Below are 20872 nucleotides of genomic sequence, written 5' to 3'. Positions count from 1 at the left end.
TGTAGGCGATCTAGGTCTCGTACCGCCGCCGCGGGCCTTGACGCCGTGACGAGGTGTTCCATCTTCAGATCTCCGTCCCCTAGCAGAAGGACGCTAGGGTTTTTTGACCTCCGGTGGCTCTGCCAGCCGTGAGTTTCTTCGTCGTCCACCGACGTTTAAAGTTGGTGTTTGCTGTCCTCCGGCGGCTTCGCCGGCCGAGAGTTTCTTTCTTTTGCCGTGTCACCATTGGTATGAGTGTGGCTGACCGGGCGCAATGAGGATCTTGAGTTGGAATTGCCGTGGCTTGCAACAGGCTGTGGCAATACGTGCGCTTTTGAACGTTCGGAAGCGTAGGAGTCCGGACATTATTTTTCTTATGGAAACACACTTGGACGAGTTCCCGGCAGAATGTTTGCATCGGCGGACCAAGATGGATCACAAGTATGTAGTGGGGAGCAATGGCCGCAGTGGGGGTTTGCTTTTGCTTTGGAAAAAAGAGTTAGCTGTATCTTTGAGAGACAAAACAGAGAATTTCATAGACGTTTTTGTGGGGAGTGGTTCTGAAAATTTCTGGAGGTTGACAGGGTTCTATGGAGAGCCTAAGTGGAAAGATAAACACTTATCCTGGGATAGATTAAGAGCGCTGAAGTCAGTGGTGGATATGCCGTGGATGGTAATTGGGGATATGAATGAGATCATGTTTTCTTTTGAGAAGGAAGGGGGTAATAATAGACCAAACCACTTCATGCAAAGTTTCAGAGATGTGGTAGCTGAATGTAATCTGTCGGACCATGGTTTCATCGGGGATAAATTCACATGGCACCGAGCTCTTATAGAGAACGTTTAGATCGTGCGCTTGTAAATGAAGGATGGAATGAAATGTTTCCAGGATCAGTCCTGGAGCATCTTGACTATTATAAGTCGGATCACAGGCCGATCATTATGAATCTGCATGAGGAAATTACTCAAGAAGCGGCGGGCCAAGCAGTGCTTCGTTTCGAGGCACGTTGGCTCAAGGAGGAGAAATTTCGGGATGTGGTCGAACAAGCCTGGCAGTCTACAGAAGGGAATATGGGACTTGCGGAAAAGCTTGCTTTGGTACATAAACAATTGCACGTATGGGATAAAACAGTATTGAAAAAGTCATCAAGGAAAATAAACAATGCACAGAGAGAGTTGGAGCAAGTTGCAAGGGATACTTTGACACACCAGAATGCTCAAAGGCAGAAAGATTTGGCCGAAGAACTTGAGAAACTACTTCAGATTGAAGAGATTCACTGGGCCCAAAGGAGCCGGATCAACTGGCTCATGTTTGGTGACAAAAATACTTCGTATTTCCACAATTTTGCCTCTGCTAGAAGGCTACGGAATAGGATCACCAAACTACGAGATGATCAAGGCGCATGGCTGGAGGGAACTGACTATCTGAATCCATTTATTTCAGATTATTTTGCGGGACTCTTCTCCACAGAGATTGATGAGCCTGACCCGGTGTTCCTTGAGAAGGTAAATCCAAGAGTTACCAGTGAGATGAACGAAGCCTTGCTGAAACCTTATACTGCAGAGGAGGTTAAGAAAGCTCTTTTTTCTATTGGAGACATGAAGGCGCCTGGGACTGATGGATTGCATGCTATATTTTTCAAGAAATGCTGGAATATCCTAGGGGGTGCTCTTACCAGTGAGGTTCTGAATGCAGTCAATAACAAGGTAACCCCGGATGGTTGGAACGACACTGTCATTGTACTCATTCCCAAGGTAGATACCCTGGAGAGAATTTCACAATACAGACCTATAAGTTTGTGTAATGTTCTTTATAAAGTGATCTCCAAAATGATAGCTTTCAGATTAAAAGCATGTCTTGATGATGTTATCTCTCCGGTACAAAGTGCTTTTGTGCCCGGCCGACTCATTACAGATAATATTCTCCTGTCCTATGAATGTCTTCACACAATAAAAAATAAGAAGAAGGGCAATACAGGGTATTGTGCTATAAAACTTGATATGCATAAGGCCTATGATCGAGTAGAATGGAAATTCTTGGAGAAAATGATGGTGAGATTGGGGTTCCACAAAGAGATTGTTGATCTTTTGATGGCATGCGTTACCTCAGTGAAATATAAGGTGCGGTACAATGATCAAGAAACAAAAGGTTTCATCCCTTCTAGGGGGCTCCGGCAAGGGGACCCCCTGTCACCATATTTGTTTCTTCTGTGTGCAGAGGGTTTATCTAGTGCTCTATCTCAAGCAGAGGAGGTTCGTGGCATTGAAGGGGTAAGGGTGTGCAGGAATGCACCATCAGTCTCTCATTTACTATTTGCTGATGATTCCCTAATCCTTATGAAGGCGGATATGAATAATGCAACCTCATTGAGACAAGTACTGTATGACTACTGCGCAAGTTCTGGTCAGATGGTGAGTGAAGGGAAAAGTAGCATATTTTTCAGTCCTAACGTGAATGTAGATGTCAAAGCTGAAATTTGCACAGAGCTTAACATTATGACGGAAGCCCTTTCAGATACATATCTTGGACTCCCCTCCATGATTGGGTTGGATAGAAGTGATAGTTTTACCCACCTGTTGGAAAGGGTGGTTAATCGACTGAAAGGTTGGAAAGAGAAATTGTTGTCCCTGGGGGGTAAGGAAATTTTACTAAAAGCAATCATTCAATCAATTCCAGTCCTTGCTATGGGTGTGTTTAAGATCCCAAAGAAGGTTTGTAAGGAAATCATAGATGCCATGTCAGCTTTCTGGTGGGGAGATACAGAGGAGGAGAAGAAAATGCACTGGCTAGCATGGTGGAAAATGTGCATACCAAAAGTTAGGGGAGGTATGGGATTTAGGGATCTCCATGCGTTTAACTTGGCGATGTTGGCAAAACAAAGCTGGAGGCTGTTAACACATCCTGAAACATTATGTGCCAAAGTTCTGCGGTCTAAATATTTTCCTGATGGGAATCTTCTTAAAGCAGGACCCAAAAAGGGGCCATCTTATACATGGCAAAGCATCTTGGCGGGGCTACAGACTTTCCGAAGAGGTCACATTTGGCGAATTGGTTCCGGTGAGAGAATTAATATATGGGATTATCATTGGATCCCTTCTAGCCACACTAGGATGGTCATAACAAGGAGGGGTAATTCCTTGCTCCGGACAGTCGACGAACTAATGGTTCCAGGAATTGCTAGTTGGGATGAGGCACTTATGAGAAGCATCTTCCTACCTCTGGATGCCGAGAGAATCTTAAGAATCCCACTGTCAGAAAATATTGTGGAGGACTTCGTCGCATGGAATAACACCAAACCTTTCTCTTTCACTGTCGATCGGCGTATTATGTTGAATGGGAACACCAATTTGGATCAAGATGTTCAAGCATCTAGGGCACATCAAATATTAATCCGGTTTGGGAAACGGTTTGGAAACTGGAGATACCAAGTAAAGTGAAGATATTTATTTGGCGGGCGCTTCATGGTTTAATCCCTGGTATAGCAGTCTTAGCTCGCAAACATATCAAGGTTTCACCCCTTTGTCCCGTGTGCAAGTCTGGTATGGAAGACATTAAGCACTTGATTTTCAGCTGCCCTAGAGCGATGTCAGTATGGCGTGCACTTGGCTTGGATGATGTTGTTAAACATGCCCTTATAGTGGATCGCTCCGGTTCTGTCGTTCTAGAAGAACTACTGCGAAGACCACGTGGTTCTTCGCCGGTGCTTGGCCAATTGGGACTACATGAAACATTGGCTGTGACTGCGTGGTATATCTGGTGGGAAAGGAGAGAATCATGCAAGGGGCAAATGGTCAAAACTCCAAGGAGCACAACTTTTGCCGTTCATGCAATAACATGCAATTCGACAGCTAAGCCAAGGGACAACATTGCTGTGAAGTTTACGTGGGAAAAACCAGGCCAAGGATCATACAAACTGAACACTGACGCCTCGTTCTTTGAAAACGGTGTCGGAGCAATTGCTGCGATCATCAGGAACTGTCGAGGAGAAGCAGTGGCGGGAGTGGCAGAACCGTTCACATATGCTGATAGCGCGACTACAGCAGAAGCGTTGGCTCTTCGCCGAGGTCTACAACTTGTCAATCAAATGGGCAGCTCCAGGGTGACGGTTGGGTCAGATTGTTTGGAGATTATTTCAGCATGTAGAGGCGAGGCTGACATTTTGGCACCATATTCTGCGATCTTAGCAGATTGCTTCCGGTATGCCCATGATATTGCTTCAATTCAGTTTCAGCATTGTCCGAGGGAGGCAAATGGCTTGGCACATTTCTTAGCAAGACATGCTTTTGATTCAAACCTGATGTTTAGTTGGGACGATGATCCCCCTAGTTTCCTTTACCGCATGTTTTGAAGGATGTAATTCTCATTAACTCATAATAAAGTGCCGAGCAGGTTTTCCCTTCAAAAAAAATACAATGAGTTATGTATTGCCGGCACTCGATCTAAAACTGTTGGTGATGTTGAGCGGCCTCTGGAAACACTTTTTTTGAAAAGGGCCTCTAGAAACACTGAAGTTACTACTGCGGGTTCCATGCCCTCTTTGTGCTCTATAAAAGGCTCAAATTGATTAGGTGAATGGACTTGTACCATGGCTTGAACATCAAATTGAATTTGCACCAATATCTACATAACCGGCACTCCATCTAAAACTGTTGGTGTAGTTGCCGCGGCCTCTGGAAACAGTGAAGTTGGTACTGTGAGTTCCATGCCCTCGTTGTGCTCTGACCAAGACTCGGACTGATCACCTGGTTGGACTTGAGCGGACTGAACAGCTGTCGAAGTAAATGGCCACGGGTAGCCTAACCGACTCCCCCTGGCCCCTCAAAAAATTATCAGGTCATTTAAGCCTTCAAGTGTACGAAGCATAGGGCCGCCTTCCCCCGGCCGGCTATCCCCCGGGCCGACTCCCAGAAGGCGACCAGTCCCAGAAACCTTCCCCAAGGAAGCTACGGGATGGCCGACTCCAGGAAGCCGGCTCCAAAAGGACCGACTCCCGAAAGCCGGCCATGAAGAACGCCGACTCCCAGAAGCCGGCCAAGACCGCACCCAGCAAGACTGTGTCCACATAACGGTGATAAGACGGGGCGTGGTCACAGTATGGCCCACTACCCCCGAATCCCGAAGCAGGCATGGCCACAGGACGCCGTACGGGTCAGCCATCTCCCGTCCGACGCGGCACTGTAGCCATGCTGGCCTCAACGTCATCCACGACAGACGCCAGTACGGCCCGCGGGCGGCGGGCCCCTTTAGCCAGTGAGACGCTCGAAGGCGGCCCGGCCTCCCCTAGTCGGCCGGGAGCGTAGCCGGCCCCTAGGAGCCGGCTACCTCCCTCCCTTGAAACATGTGCCACATTAAGGAGACAAGACGAGGTAAGGCTACAGTGAGAGCCCGCAAGGCGGCTACGCTGTAGCCATGCTTACCTCGACAAAGCCCTCGTCATCGGGGACGAGGCAACAGTAACCAGCCGCCGACAAGACCCCCAAGCGGTGGGGCCGGCCTGTCGACCAAGAGGCCGGCAGCCGGCGGGACCCACCAGTCGGCGGGACCCACCAGTCGGCGGGCTCCAATGGCCGGCGGAGAAGCCGGCGAACACAGACACTGACGGCTGGGACCCGCGCCCAGTCGGATTACTATTGTACCCCTGGGGGGTAGGCCTATATAAACCCCCCGGGGCACCCATGCAAAGGGTTGGTCTCATAGAATTACACACACCACATAGAGAGAAAAGGAGAGCTAGCCTTGCCCTTCTTCTCCCTCTAACCCGACAGCTCAAGGAGCGTTTGTAGCTACTCATTTCGATCTAGTGATCATGCGGAGACCCCGCAGAGCAGGACTAGGGGTGTTATCTCCACGGAGAGCCCCGAACCTGGGTAAGATTCGCCGGCGTGCATGTCTTCGCCTCATCCCGTTTCCAGGCACCGGCGACGTCTTACTGGCTCCCACAATGATAAGCCACCCGTTGGCATATGTCGCACCTACCACCCGACATTTGGCGCCCACTGTGGGGCCAGGTGCACCGTCGTCCGGAGACCTGTTCTGGACGGGAACCATTTTTCTCCCCCGCGAGCGCAGCCAGCCAGCTGCGCCCGACGGCGTTTGCCCCGACGCGCTGCAAGGCATCGACGACGCCTGCGCAGCGAGCCGCCTCGCCGATCTGCTCGGCGAGACTCGCATCTCCGACGAGCCCGCGTCCGACGCGGGCACGGACTACTCCGAGAGCCGCCTCGACCAACTTCACGTCTCCAGCGAGCATGCTGTAGACTTGGAGTCGGTCGGCTCCACCGACCCGATGCTTGTCGACTCCGACACGGCATCGCTCGACGCCTACCCCTCCGACGTGGTAGTCTTCGATGACCCTCTCCCTCGAGCTGACAGCGGCAGCAGCGCTGTCACCGAAGTGCTGGTCATCAGCCACGTCGCCAACTTGGGCGAGAACGCCCACGACGCCCTGCAAGCGGCGATGCACGACTTATCCGTCCCCATCCCGGCCGACGCCGACGCCGAGACCTTGGAGGCACGCCGCCTTGCCCTCATCGCGGAAGGCCAGAAGATAGCCTCCATGAGATGCCTCACCGAGGCTCACCAGCGCGAAGTCGACCGCGCCGCCTTTGGCACGCCGCCTCATGGCGGGCCGAGCCGAGCCGGCTTCGTCCAGAAGCGCGGCGCGGCTATCGCCAGCATGCTGGGGGCAGACCGCCCCGTCTACGCCACCCCGCTCGAGAATCTGCGAGCCGCTCAGGCGGCCGCTGAAGAGCTAAATGGGCTGGGAGCCGATGAGCTCCCCTACATGACAAGGCGAATCCAGCAGCTAATCGACGCGGCCGCAGAGCGGCACGAAGCCGGCGCCCGCGCTGAGAGTCCTCCCCCGCGCCGAGAGCACGCCGCGACATCCCGGTCGCCAACTGCGAGCGGCGCCCAAGCGAGGAAAGACAAGGAGCCGGCTGCTAGCCGCAGCCGGACTCGGATCACCATCGAGCGCAACGCAGAAGGCCGCCCTCGAGCAGTGGAGCGCCAAGGAAATCCGCCTCCTCCCCCGCCTCGAGGGGAGAGATATCCCACCCCGCCGCCTGTCACGCATCCGACTCTTGGAGGCCGACTAGGCCACCGCGAAGGAGTCGGCGAGAACGACGCCCGCCACCGGATCGACCGCCTGGCTCGGTCCCTGGTGCTAGACGAAGAAGACGATGTCGGTCCGCCATGCTTTGGCCCCCGCATCCGCGACGAGCCCTTCCCCAAAGGGTTCTCGCTCCCCAGAGACACGCCCAAGTACAACGGCTCTGTGAAGCCGGAAGATTGGCTCATCGACTACTCTACGGCTGTCAGTATAGCCAACGGCAACCGGCGCGTAGCCGTGAAGTATGTCCCCCTCATGCTGCAAGGCACGGCGCGCACCTGGCTCAACAGCCTCAAGCCCTACAGCGTCAATAGCTGGCTGGACTTCACAGAAGTCTTTATCCGCAACTTCACTAGCACGTACAAGCGGCCTCCCAAGCCGCGCCAACTCTCCCTATGCGTCCAAGGGCCCAACGAGTCGACCCGCGACTACCTCACGCGATGGGCCGAGCTCCGCAACTCCTGCGAGGGGGTGCACGAGGTTCAGGCCATCGAGTACTTCACCGCCGGGTGCCGAGAGGGCACCCTCCTCAAGCACCAACTCCTCTGCGACGAGCTGGCTACCCTCGACGAACTGCTGATCATCGCGGACAAGTACACCACGGCCGACTCCTCGATGAAAACCGAGCTTCGAGTGGACGCCTCTAGGAAGGTGATCGCTCCGGCTCCCAAGACGCCGGCTGGCGACCCTAATCGGCGCCCCAACCAGAACGACCACAAGCGCAAGGCCCCCATGCCGCCTTCCACCAGTCGGCAGGTGGCCACAGTTGAAGATGAGCAGCCCGAAGAACGGCCCGCTCCCAAGAAGAAGGGCGGCAGGCCGGCTTGGCAGCCGGCTTTCTCCTATGAGCAGACTCTCGATGCCCCCTGCAAGTTCCACAGCGGCACGAAGCCGTCCAACCATACGACCCGAAAGTGCCACTGGCTCACGCGGATCTCCAAGGGCGAGGGGCTGGTGCCGCCTCCGCCTCCCGGCCCGCCGCCTCCAGCCCCCCAGCAGCCAGCTGCTCGACCAGCAGTCGGGGCCATTCAAGATGATTTCCCTGAAGAGCACGCCGCCTACGTCGTCTTCACCAGCCAAGTTGAAGACAAGCGCAGTCGGCGCCGACAGCACCAAGAGGTCAACGCAGTCGCCTCTAGCAACCCCGAGTTCATGCACTGGTCCGAGAAGCCCATCAACTGGAGCCAGGCCGACCACCCAGAGGTGATGCCGTCCCCTGGCTCCTACGCATTAGTATTGGATGTCACCCTCGCAACGGAGAGGCGAGCTGCCCGATTCTCCCGCGTCCTGATTGATGGCGGAAGCAGTATCAACATACTGTACCGCGATACCATGGAGAAGCTGAACATCAAGGCGAAGCAGCTCATGCCAAGCCGGACCGTGTTCCATGGCATCGTACCCGGCTTGTCCTGTTCCCCGATCGGCAAGATCAAGATGGATGTTCTCTTCGGAGACAAGGATCATTTTCGCCGAGAAGCGATCTTGTTCGAGGTAGTGGATCTAGAGAGCCCTTACCATGCCTTGCTTGGCTGACCTGCTCTGGCCAGGTTCATGGCTGTGCCCCACTACGCCTACCTGAAGATGAAGATGCCGAGCTCGAAGGGGATCATCACTGTAGCCGGCGACTACAAGAAGTCCATCGAATGCGCTGCAGCCAACAGTCGGCTGGCCGAGTCCCTCGTAGTAGCGGAAGAGAAGAAGATGCTGGAGCGAGTTGTGGCCATGGCCGGCAAGCAGCCGGCCTTGTCCCCCAACCCCAAAGATTATGATGCGCAGGGCTCCTTCCAGCCGGCCAAGGAGACGAAGAAGATACCTCTGGACCCGGAGAACCCGAAAAGGTTTGCTGTCATTGGGGCAAACCTGGACAGTAAATAGGAAGGCGAGCTCGTCGACTTCCTCCATGAGAATCGAGACGTCTTTACATGGTCCCCAAAGGACATGCCGGGTGTCCCGAAGGATTTCGCCAAGCACAAATTACACGTCCGAGCCGACGCGAAGCCGGTCAAGCAGCCCCTCCGCCGACTGTCAGAAGAGAAGCGAAGAATCGTAGGAGAAGAGATAGCCCGGCTCCTCGCCGCCGGCTTTATTATGGAAGTATTTTTCCCAGAGTGGCTTGCCAACCCAGTCTTAGTATTGAAGAAGAACAACAAGTGGCGTATGTGTATAGACTACACCAGCCTCAACAAGGCCTGCCCCAAAGACCCGTTTGCTTTGCCACGGATTGACCAAGTGATAGACTCCACGGCCGGATGCGAGCTGTTGAGTTTTTTGGATGCCTACTCAGGGTACCATCAGATCAAGTTGGACCCAGCAGACCGCCTGAAGACTGCCTTCATCACACCATTCGGAGCTTTCTGTTACCTGACTATGACATTCGGCTTAAGGAATGCCGGTGCCACTTTTCAGCGTTGCATGCAGAAATGCCTCCTCAAGCAACTCGGCAGAAATGCCCACGTCTACGTAGACGATATTGTGGTGAAGACAGAGAAGCGCGGCACCCTGCTGGAGGACCTCAAAGAAACATTTGCCAACTTGCGCCGATTCCACATCAAGCTCAACCCCGAGAAATGCGTGTTCGGAGTACCAGCCGGCCAGCTGCTAGGCTTTCTGGTCTCCGAACGCGGCATTGAGTGCAACCCTGTGAAGATCAAGGCCATTGAGAGGATGGAGATCCCCACCAAGTTGCGGGATGTGCAGAAGTTCACTGGGTGCCTGGCCTCCTTAAACCGCTTTATCAGCCGGCTAGGAGAGAAGGCTCTCCCCCTGTACCGACTCATGAAGAATCCACTCATTTCGAGTGGAATGACCAAGCCGACCAAGCCTTCCATGAGTTGAAGAAGATGTTGACTACTCCACCTGTCCTGGCGGCGCCGACTGAGAAGGAGCCCATGCTCCTCTACATTGCCGCGACTAGCCGAGTGGTCAGTACAATTGTCGTGGTCCAGCGCGCGGAAGAAGGCCGAGCCCAGCTAGTCCAGAGGCCGATGTATTATCTAAGCGAAGTACTATCCAGCTCAAAGCAAAACTACCCGCATTACCAGAAGATGTGCTATGGGGTGTACTTCGCCGCCAAGAAGCTGAAGCCCTACTTCCAAGAGCATCCCATCACGGTCGTGTGCACCGCCCCGCTCGCCGAGATCATAGGCAGCCGGGATGCATCCGGCCGGGTGGCCAAATGGGCCATTGCGCTAGCACCTTACACCATCTTTTACCAGCCCCGCACCGCCATCAAGTCCCAAGCATTGGCCGACTTCCTCGTCGACTGGGCCGAGACCCAGTACCTACCGCCGGCTCCCGACTCTACCCATTAGCGGATGCACTTCGACGGGTCCAAGATGCGCACCGGCTTGGGAGCCGGCATCGTCTTCACCTCTCCCAAAGGCGACAAACTCAGATACACGCTGCAAATCCACTTCGCCGCCTCCAACAACGTGGCCGAGTACGAGGCGCTCATACACGGGCTCCGGCTGGCCAACGAACTCGGCATACGCCGGATCCTGTGTTATGGCGACTCAGACTTGGTGGTCCAGCAGTCATCTGGCGACTGGGACGCCAAGGATGCGAACATGGCGAGCTATCGATTCCTCGTCCAGCAGATCAGTGGGTACTTTGAAGGGTGCGAGTTCCTTCACGTGCCACGGGCCGACAACGACCAAGCAGATGCCCTGGCGCGGATCGGCTCCACCCGACAGGCTATACCGACCGGTGTCTCTCTCCAGCGCCTCCTCAAGCCGTCCATCAAGCCGTCTCCAGAGTCGGACTCTATCTTCGTGCCGCCTGCCCCTGATGCAGCCGGATCCGACTGGAGGAACCCAGCAGGCGGCACGGGGACTTCGACAACCGGCCCGGGGACTGCCGTAGTCACACCCGGCCCGGGGACTTTAGAACCCGGCCCGGGGACCGCAGCAGTCGGCCTGGGGACTGCAGCAACACAAGAAGCGGTGGTCGACTCCAATTCCACGCCACCCAACCCGCCCGCCCGAGTCATGGTGGCCGTACTGACAGTAGCAGAAGTCACAGCTCCATCATGGGCCCAGCCCATCCTCAAATTCCTAGTCAACAGAGAGCTGCCGGCTGATGAGATCTCAGCAAGACTAGTGCAACGTCGAGCCGGAGCATACACAATAATAAACAAAGAACTTGTCAAGCGCAGTGTCACTGGAGTCTTCCAGCGCTGCGTCGAGCCAGAGAAAGGAGTGGCAATCCTCAAGGATATCCATCAAGGCGAATGCGGCCACCACGCAGCCTCAAGATCACTTGTGGCCAAAGCTTTCCGCCACGGTTTCTTTTGGCCAACTGCTTTGGAAGATGCCAAAGAGATAGTCAAGAGCTGCAAAGGATGCCAAGTCTTCAGTTCCAAGCAACACCTGCCGGCTTCTGCACTCAAGACCATCCCCCTCACCTGGCCCTTTGCCGTCTGGGGGCTGGACATGGTGGGCCCATTCAAAACAGCCCGCGGCGGCTTGACACATCTGCTTGTCGCCGTGGACAAATTTACCAAGTGGATCGAAGCAAAGCCGATCAAGAAGCTGAACGGGCCGACTGCCGTGACGTTCATCACCGACATCACTACTCGGTACGGCGTGCTGCACAGCATCATCACCGACAACGGCACAAACTTTGCCAAAGGAGCACTGGCACGTTTCTGCGCGACGCAGGGTATCCGACTGGACTTAGCGTCCGTTGCCCACCCGCAGTCAAACGGCCAGGTCGAGCGAGCAAATGGACTTATCCTCTCCGGCATCAAGCCTCGACTGGTCATACCACTGGAGCGATCGGCCGGCTGCTGGCTCGATGAGCTGCCGGCTGTCCTCTGGAGTCTGCGTATTACCCCTAACAAGTCAACCGGCTTCACTCCGTTCTTCCTTGTATATGGTGCCGAGGCTGTCATCCCAACCAACATCGAGTTCGACTCGCCTCGGGTCACCATGTACACGAAGGCGGAGGCCAAGGAAGTGCGAGAAGACGGCGTCGACCTGCTGGAAGAAGGCCGGCTGTTGGCACTCAGCTGGTCCGCCATCTACCAGTAGGGGTTGCGTCGTTACCACAACCGCAAGGTCAAGCCAAGATCTTTCCAAGAGGGCGACCTTGTGCTCCGGCTGATCCAGCGAATAGCCGGCCAGCACAAGCTCTCGGCCCCTTGGGAAGGCCCTTTCGTCATCAGCAAGGCACTAGGAAATGACTCCTACTACCTGATCGACGCGCAAAAGCCAAGAGCACGCAAGAGGGATGATTCTGGCAAGGAGTCGGAGCGACCATGGAACGCGAACCTCCTGAGAAGATTTAAAGTTAAAAGCAGTATGTATCATGCTACCCTTTTGTATTAAGTACGAAACAACAGGCCCCCCGAGGAGCACTCGGGGACTGCCTTCCTTTATCTATGAATGACGAGTGTCATATTCATGAATGTATTATTACATTTGATTTTCTGTCTGGCACCGGGTTCGACTAGTCGGCCCGGGGACTGGCCGCCTTAAGTTATATTAAAGTTCTACCTGAAGTCAGACAAGTAGTGTGCTGGCTCCCGAGTCCTCTCTTGTTGAAAGTCGCAGCTCGAAGAACCGACTGTCCGACTAGCAAGAGCCAAGGCAGAAAGGATGCCCACACGAAAAACGGCTAAGGACTAACGAACTTGTATAGCGAAAAGACGGCCTCCAACCACGCTTGCCGGCTGTCAGAACAGCCGGCTGGCCGGCTTCCCAAACACTTTGCTACAATCCAACAAAGCTAGAGTACTTGCCCTCCCAACTGGCCAAGCACTTCTCCAGCCACAGATTGCAGAGCAACTGTCCGACTGGGGAGGCGGCAACCAAGGAAGGGCGGCAAAGGAAACAACAGAAGGATGAAAAGCAAAGAACAAGGGAAAGCCAAACGCATGCATAATCATATTTACATATAAAGCCCCCAACAGGCCGGCAATCAACATAGTTCGAATACACCCCCGGTGGGTGGAATTGTGCAAACTTAACAAAATATTGTTCCAAAAGTGATAAGACAGGAAAATAAAGATAGTAGACTAGACTAAAGGCGCGGTGTGGGAGCCGGGTTGGTCGGTGGAGACGGCGCCACCGGCTGGAGGAGTGGCCGGCTAGCGGGTCTCGGCTTGATCATCGCCGGCTGCAGGCGGTGCACCCGCGCGTGCCGTGTTGCTGGAGGCACGGTCAAGCTGAGGCTGACCGGCCGCTCCACCATCTGGCCCGGCGTCTTCACCCTCCTCCTCCTCCTCCTCTTCGCCCTCGTCGCTGGAGTCGATCTCCTCCGCCGAGTCTTCGCCGTCTGCCGGGTTCAGCCCGAACCATTCCTCCGGCTGGGCAACACCGTTGTTGTCCACCTTAGGAGCGAAGGCGCTGGTGTCGGTGTAGTCGGCGATCGCTGAAGCCCGCCGGATGATAGCCGGCCGCGCCGGCTCCAGCTCCGTGTCGGCCTGCTGCCGCCAGGTGGCCAGCTGGTCTAGACTCAGCCCGGGATACCAGGCCTTGACGAACTCCAGCGCCCGCCTGGCGCCGGACCGAGCCGCCGAAGCCTTCCAGGCCTCGAAGCGGCCGACCGCCACCTCCAGCCAGTCGGCAGTCCGACTGGGGGTGCGGGGAATCACTTCACCAGGCCAGAGAGCGGCCAACACCTGCGCCCCAACACGTTGAAGCCGGCGGAGCAGGCGATGAGCCAGCTGGAGGCGGGCCTGGATCGCCAAGAGCTGCTCCTCCAGCGACCGGCGAGCGTTTGGCGCGATCTCGGCGCCAGCCTGCCTCTGTGCCTCACGGCGGGCCTCGATGATCTGGTTGGCGGCGGTAGAGTAGCCAGGGAAGTACTCTACGCAAGAAAGAAAGAGAAAGAAGAGAAAAACACCAAGTCAAAAAACGAGCCAAAACGGCAAGCGGCAAGCAAGGACGAAGAAGAAGGCGGCTTACCGTCAACCAAATCTTCGATCTGGCCATAGCCGTTGATCAGCGTCTGCTTCGCTTCGGCCCAGCTAGCCGCCTCTGTCTCATACTCGGCCTGGAGGGTGGCCTCGCTGTCCTCCACCGCCTTCAGGGCCGCCTTGTGGCTCTCCTCCTGGTCGGCCAACCTCTTGGCCAGGCGGTCACGCTCCTGCGCCAAGGCGGCAAACTCGGCCTCCTTAGCACGGAGGGCGGCCTGAGACCCTCCCAGCTGCTCCCTTAGACTGGCGTTGGCCGCTGCAGGGATGGCAGAGTAAAAGAAGCAATAAGAAGAAGTCGTCAAGGAAGATCCGACCCGACTGCTCAGCAGTCGGCCCGAATCTCGGGGACTACACCCAATGGGTGCGCTGACGCGCCCCCACGTGAGATAAAAGACGAAGCACTTACCCCGACTCTCAGATAGGTCAGCAGTCTTCTGGGTCAGCTCCCGAGCCTGGGAGTTGAAGGCAGCCGCGCGGAGGTTGTGGTAGTCCTGCAAGTCAGGCAGAAGAGCGAAATGAGAACAAGAATAGCAAAACAAGGTCTGCTAGGAAGTTCCAAGCCGCCTGCTCAGCAGCTGACTCGGAACTCGGGGACTACACCCAGTGGGTGCGCTGACGCGCCCCCACGGAAGAAACCAAGATCAAAAAAGCAAAGACAAGAAGACTAACCCGGATGGCCGCCCGCGTCGCAAGGAACTCGTCGTTGTACTTCCTTAGCACCGTAGCCTGGGCTTGGAGCCGGGTCCGGACGTCCTGCGCGGCCACGTTCATCACGGCCGTCCCTCCGCCCGGCGTCCACCCCGAGCTGGCGCTGGCCGCCTCCATATCCTGGGCCGACGAGCTGGAGCCCGCGGCCGGCTGCGGCTCCGATGCAGCCTTCTGCGGCTCTGATGCGGCCTTCCCCGCGCGCTGGCGCGACGGCGTCCGGACCACTAGATCAGTCCTCGCGGCCGGCTGGGCCCCGGCCGATTGCACAGGCGGCAGGTTAGGCCGGCCGCCTTGAGTCGCCCCAGTCGGCGGGGCCGGTGCCGCCACCCTCTCCAGGACGACGACGTCGTCCTCCCTCTCCAGCCCCGGCTGGTCACCGCTGGCTTCTTCTGGCGAGGGCTCTGGGGCCCCAAGCGCCGCGACGCGCAGTGGGGTGACCAGCAAGGCCCCCTCCGGCATCGCCGCAGCCTCCGCTTGGGCCTTGGCCGCGGCGTCGGCGCGCGCCTTTGCCGCCTCCTCCTCCTGCGCCGCCTTGGCGGCGGCCGCCCTCAATGCCTCCGCCTCCCGCGCCTCCCGCGCATTCCGCTCTGTCGCCGCCTGAAGATCGGCACGGGGGTCCACACGGCGAGTGGTGCTCCCGGATCCTCCCGGCGACCCAACGACGGAGGCGGCAGCAACCCGCTCGAGCGACAATGGAGCCCCGGTTTTTTTAAAGGACAAGGATTCAGGAACTACCAGAGAAAAGAAGAAAGAATACATGAAGGAGTATATACTTACGCCGACACCGTCTGCGGCTGCTTCACCGCCTTGCGGAAGCGGGCCGCCTTCGCGGCCGCCTCTTCCCGCCTGGTCGCCGCTGCCTCGCCCCTGGGCTTCTTCGGCCGACACCCGAACAAGCCCGGCGCGGCACGACGCTTTTGCCCGCCGCCCCGAGCAGGCGGCGCGGCGGAGGAACCCGCGTCGTGGCCAGGCGCCGGCTGGCGGCGTGGGACGACTTCCGCCTCGTCGTCATCCGGCCAGTCGTCAAAGCTGATTCCAAGCCCGGAGCCGCCTGCCTCACCGCCGGCTTGGCCACCGCCCGCCTCGGTGTTGTCATCCATGGCGGCCGTCCCCAAGTCGGGGTCCTCCAGATCATGCTCCGTCCGGTCGGGGACGAATCGGCGCTCCGCGTCCGACCCACCTGCAGGCCGAAGAAGAGGGCTCTGTCGAGACAAGCCGACTAGTCAGAGTCAGCCAAAAGGAACTCGGCGACAAAACTGAGAGAAGAAAGGGAAAAAGAGAACATACCGTGGGTGGCGGGTGAGCTCGGCAATATGGCTCCTTGCCAAACTGCCACTCTGCGGAGAGCTTGTAGTTCGCAAGGTAGTTCACCATGTGGGCCAATTCGTCGTGCGGCATGTGTTTGGTGCACATCCGACTCGGATCGAGCTGGCCGCTCATCTGACAGATCAGATGAGGGCGGCTCTAGAGCGGAAGCATCCGGCGCGTGACGAAGGCGGCCAGCAGGTCGGGCCCAGATAGGCCCTCCGACTGGATCATCACCCGCAGTCGGGCGACAGCCGCGGCTCCAGCCGGCGTCAGCGTCACGGCCCGATAGGACCACTGGGGCCGCCTACCCGCCAGCGGGCCGGCTTCATAAGCCGGCAAATTGACGTAGTCGCCTTGCGGGGCGACGTTCTTCACATAGAAGTATGACTTCTGCCAGAGCTTCACCGACTGGATCAGCGTGATGACGGGGAAGGGGTTGTCGGCTGTCACCCTCCGCATCGCGATGAAGGCGCCACTCTGAGCCGGCACGCCCTGCATACGCGTGCCCAGCTTGGACTGGAAGAACTCCCCCCAGAGCTCGAGGGTGGGGAGGACGCTGAGGTAGCCTTCGCACAAGGTGACGAAGGCGGACAACAGCACCACCATGTTCGGGGTGAGGTGGTGCGGCTGGAGTTGGTAGAATTCAAGAAAGGAGAGGAAGAAGGCGCTCGCCGGCAAGCCGATGCCGCGCAAGAAATGCGAGCGGAAGACCACCCGCTCGCCTTCCTCCGGCTCCGGCTTGATCTCCTTCTCCGGCGCGAGACGGACCCGCACCTTGTCCGCGCCGGGCAGCCGCCGCGTCCTGCGGAGGAACTCGACGTGGTCCTCATGAACGTTGGAGCTGTCCCAGTCCCCGCCGTACTGCATCGCGACGTGAGGCCGATGAGAATGGGCGCGGCGGCGGGGAAAAGAGTGGTGGAACGGTGCAGCGGCGAGACGCTGCTGTGAGGGAGAGCAGAAGGAAGAAGATGGCGGAGAGGAGAGGGGCGTGCGAGCGCCTGTCGCTTCCCCTCCCCCCTACTTATAGCCTCGTGCGGCGAAGCCAAGGAGGCGAGACGTGGGATTAACTGCACCCACTCCCCCCGCGTCCCGCGATTGCTGCGCCCTAAATGCGTGCCGAAACCGCCGCAGGAAGACGTGCGGGCGGCTTTGGGCCGCAGAGAATCCGCGCCTGGGCCCGGGCGTAGGAGTGGTGGGCCCCCGACCTGCGGCGACGTCTCGTCGCGCACGTGGGCTGGCAGGCTTTTTTAGCCAAGGGATGCCACGTGGTTCGCAGGCGGCGAGTGGCCGGCCCGCAGCCCGGCGCGCGAGCCAGCAGACTCCCGCCCTCCGACTTCAAAAAATTTCGCCAAGACGGCGCGCCCAACCGAAGCCGGCTCCCAGCTGCCGGCTTGTCAAGATAGGAAGCTGAACGAACTTCTCGACTTCCACCCAACCTCGAAGCCCAATCAGCTTCGGGGACTACTGCCGGAGTAAATGGCCACGGGTAGCCTAACCGACTCCCCCTGGCCCCTCAAAAAATTATCAGGTCATTTAAGCCTTCAAGCGTACGAAGCATAGAGCCGCCTTCCCCCGGCCGGCTATCCCCCGGGCCGACTCCCAGAAGGCGACCCAGTCCCAGAAACCTTCCCCAAGGAAGCTACGGGATGGCCGACTCCAGGAAGCCGGCTCCAAAAGGACCGACTCCCGAAAGCCGGCCATGAAGAACGCCGACTCCCAGAAGCCGGCCAAGACCGCACCCACCAAGACTGTGTCCACATAACGGTGATAAGACGGGGCGTGGTCACAGTACGACCCACTACCCCCGAATCCCGAAGCAGGCATGGCCACAGGACGCCGTACGGGTCAGCCATCTCCCGTCAGGCGCGGCACTGTAGCCATGTTGGCCTCAATGTCATCCACGGCAGACGGCCCGCGGGCGGTGGGCCCCTTTAGCCAGTGAGACGCTCGAAGGCGGCCCGGCCTCCCCTAGTCGGCCGGGAGCGTAGTCGGCCCGCAGGAGCCGGCTACCTCCCTCCCTTGAAACATGTGCCACATTAAGGAGACAAGACGAGGTAAGGCTACAGTGAGAGCCCGCAAGGCGGCTACGCTATAGCCATGCTTACCTCGACAAAGCCCTCGTCATCGGGGGCGAGGCAACAGTAACCAGCCGCCGACAAGACCCCCAAGCGGTGGGGCCGGCCTGTCGACCAAGAGGCCGGCAGCTGGCGGGACCCACCAGTCGGCGGGCCCCAATGGCCGACGGAGAAGCTGGCGAACACAGACACTGACGGCTGGGACCCGCGCCCAGTCGGATTACTATTGTACCCCTGGGGGGTAGGCCTATATAAACCCCCCGGGGCACCCATGCAAAGGGTTGGTCTCATAGAATTACACACACCACACAGAGAGAAAAGGAGAGCTAGCCTTGCCCTTCTTCTCGCTCTAACCCGACAGCTCAAGGAGCGTTTGTAGCTACTCATTTCGATCTAGTGATCATGCGAAGGCCCCGCAGAGCAGGACTAGGGGTGTTATCTCCACGGAGAGCCCCGAACCTGGGTCAGATTCGCCGGCGTGCATGTCTTCGCCTCATCCCGTTTCCAGGCACCAACGACGTCTTACTGGCTCCCACAATGATAAGCCACCCGTTGGCATATGTCGCACCTACCACCCGACAACAGCTAATAAAATGCCATCATTCAGTGAAAACTGAATTCTTTGTGCATCTAAAGCACACCGAGCAGTCTCATTTTGGAAAATTTGATTGAGATTCTTTAGGCATCTTGCTCTTTTTGGAAATTTTGATTGAGATTCTTCATTGCCATGTTCCTGAAGTGGAATAAAATATTTCTTACAATCTTTGTTACGTAAAAGGAAGAAAAAGGCCAAATCTGATAACCATGAACAAATATGCTTATTCCTTAATACATTTTGAGAGGCTCCTGGTTCCTGTGCATCAGTATTCGCATGAATGTGCAATTGACAATGCAGATAAAAAAGGAAAGGAACTGGTGGAAGGCGCCATTAGCACGTAAGAAAATACTGAAAAGAGAACTAGAGCGTGTGTGCGAGTGACAAAAGGTGTGAGACGATCTGGGAACGGTTGGAAGAAAAGGTAAGGCAACAGGGTGCTAAATTTAAGCAAGTATTGTCCGTACGATCATTGGAATCAGCTTAGCTGAAAAAGGCAGATCTGGTTGAACTAGGAGTCTAATTGAAACCTTCTCCTTCTTCATCACACAAATAACTCAAACTGCCATATATGACATAGTAAAGCTGAAGGTGTACATCGAAGTAAAATACAACACAAAAATCTGATTGGAGAACATAAACTCTGAAATACGAATAGGTCCACTTAACCCCATGAACTATAAAACTATGGTATTAAAACCCCTGAATCTACTGCACAACATTACCTGATCTATTGCACCCTGGAGTGTGTTATCACAACTAGCCTTAAAGAAAGATTCACATCGTTTTGAATAATTGACGACGGATGTCATTGGCGGATCTAGGGGTGGGGTCATTATGGGGGCCATGGCCCCCATACACAAATTACAAATTCTATTTTACTAGTGCAATATTTGTCCATCATACTAACTAGCTTAGCCCGCGCGGCATGCCCGCCGCGCCTGTCGGTAAATCACAATGTAGACCGTGGTTGAAACGATACAATTATAAACAATTATGAGTTAACAGAATACGCATTGCGGCTTTATATGTTTCTTTTACTATTAGGTAAAGAAAAGCATATTAGTATATATGAAAGTTCAAGATGGCAAACAAGTACATTTATTGCAACCATGCATGCTACATGCTGATAAACAGAACAATAAGAGCATCTCCAGCCGCGCCCCCAACAGGCCCCCCAGGCCACTTATTGGCGCCGTCGCCAAAAAAACGCCCCAGTCGCGCCCACAGGACGCCGAAAAGCGCCGGTTCGGCCCGTTTTTGGGCCCGGCGGTCGCAGGCCGAACCCGACACACTAGGGGGCGATCGGGGGCTCCGGCGCAAGGGAAAAGCGCGACTGGCCCACACCGTCAGTGTAGCGACCCGACCTCAAACAGTCAAGTCTCTGTGCTTCAGTGTCATCCCTGGATCGGTAATGCTGACACACACAGTACTCGAAGGATTTATAACAGAGTAGCAATCACACACTTATTACATCGAATGTCTCAGAAGAGAACTTATTACAACAAATATGGCTTAAGGCCATCTAATACGATAACAGCGGAAGGTTTGGAAGATAAAGTGAGTCCATTAACTCCAACGGCATAGCTGAGCTGCATGGCAACGATCTAACGAACCTTACTCCTCGTGTGAAAAGTCTGCAACATGATACGTTGCAGCCCGAAAACGGTTCAGCACATGGAATATGCTGGCAATATAACACAGTAGAGCAAGAACTTAATAATGCTATCACTACATGCATATTTGGCTGGTGGAAAGCTCTATGGTTATAGTTTTTGCGAAAAGCCAATTTTTCCCTACAACAAAGGAATAAGTTTTATTTTAACTATCATGGTAGTTGAAACATCATTGAGAAGGCTCCTCCAACTCAATCCCAATTAAAGTAATTATCAACCCAACAATATTAAATTAGAGTGATGATATACTTAGGATAATCCAAGTACTAGATACTCAAGACGTCCATAACCGGGGACACGGCTAACCATGATTAGATTGTACACTCTGCAGAGGTTTGCACACTTTTCCCCACAAGACTCGATCTCCTCCGTTGGAGTTCTCGCACTACATGGTGTTTGAGAAACGGATGACCGAGACACAGTCTTTCAGAAACATTAACACTTCACTCCGGGAAGACCATACCAAACCTACATCCCTCTACCTGCTGATCCACCTCTTC

Source organism: Aegilops tauschii, chromosome 6, assembly GCF_002575655.3.
Source record: "Aegilops tauschii subsp. strangulata cultivar AL8/78 chromosome 6, Aet v6.0, whole genome shotgun sequence".
In the NCBI taxonomy this organism is placed as follows: Eukaryota; Viridiplantae; Streptophyta; class Magnoliopsida; order Poales; family Poaceae; genus Aegilops; species Aegilops tauschii.
Note: the sequence above shows the minus strand (reverse complement) of the source record.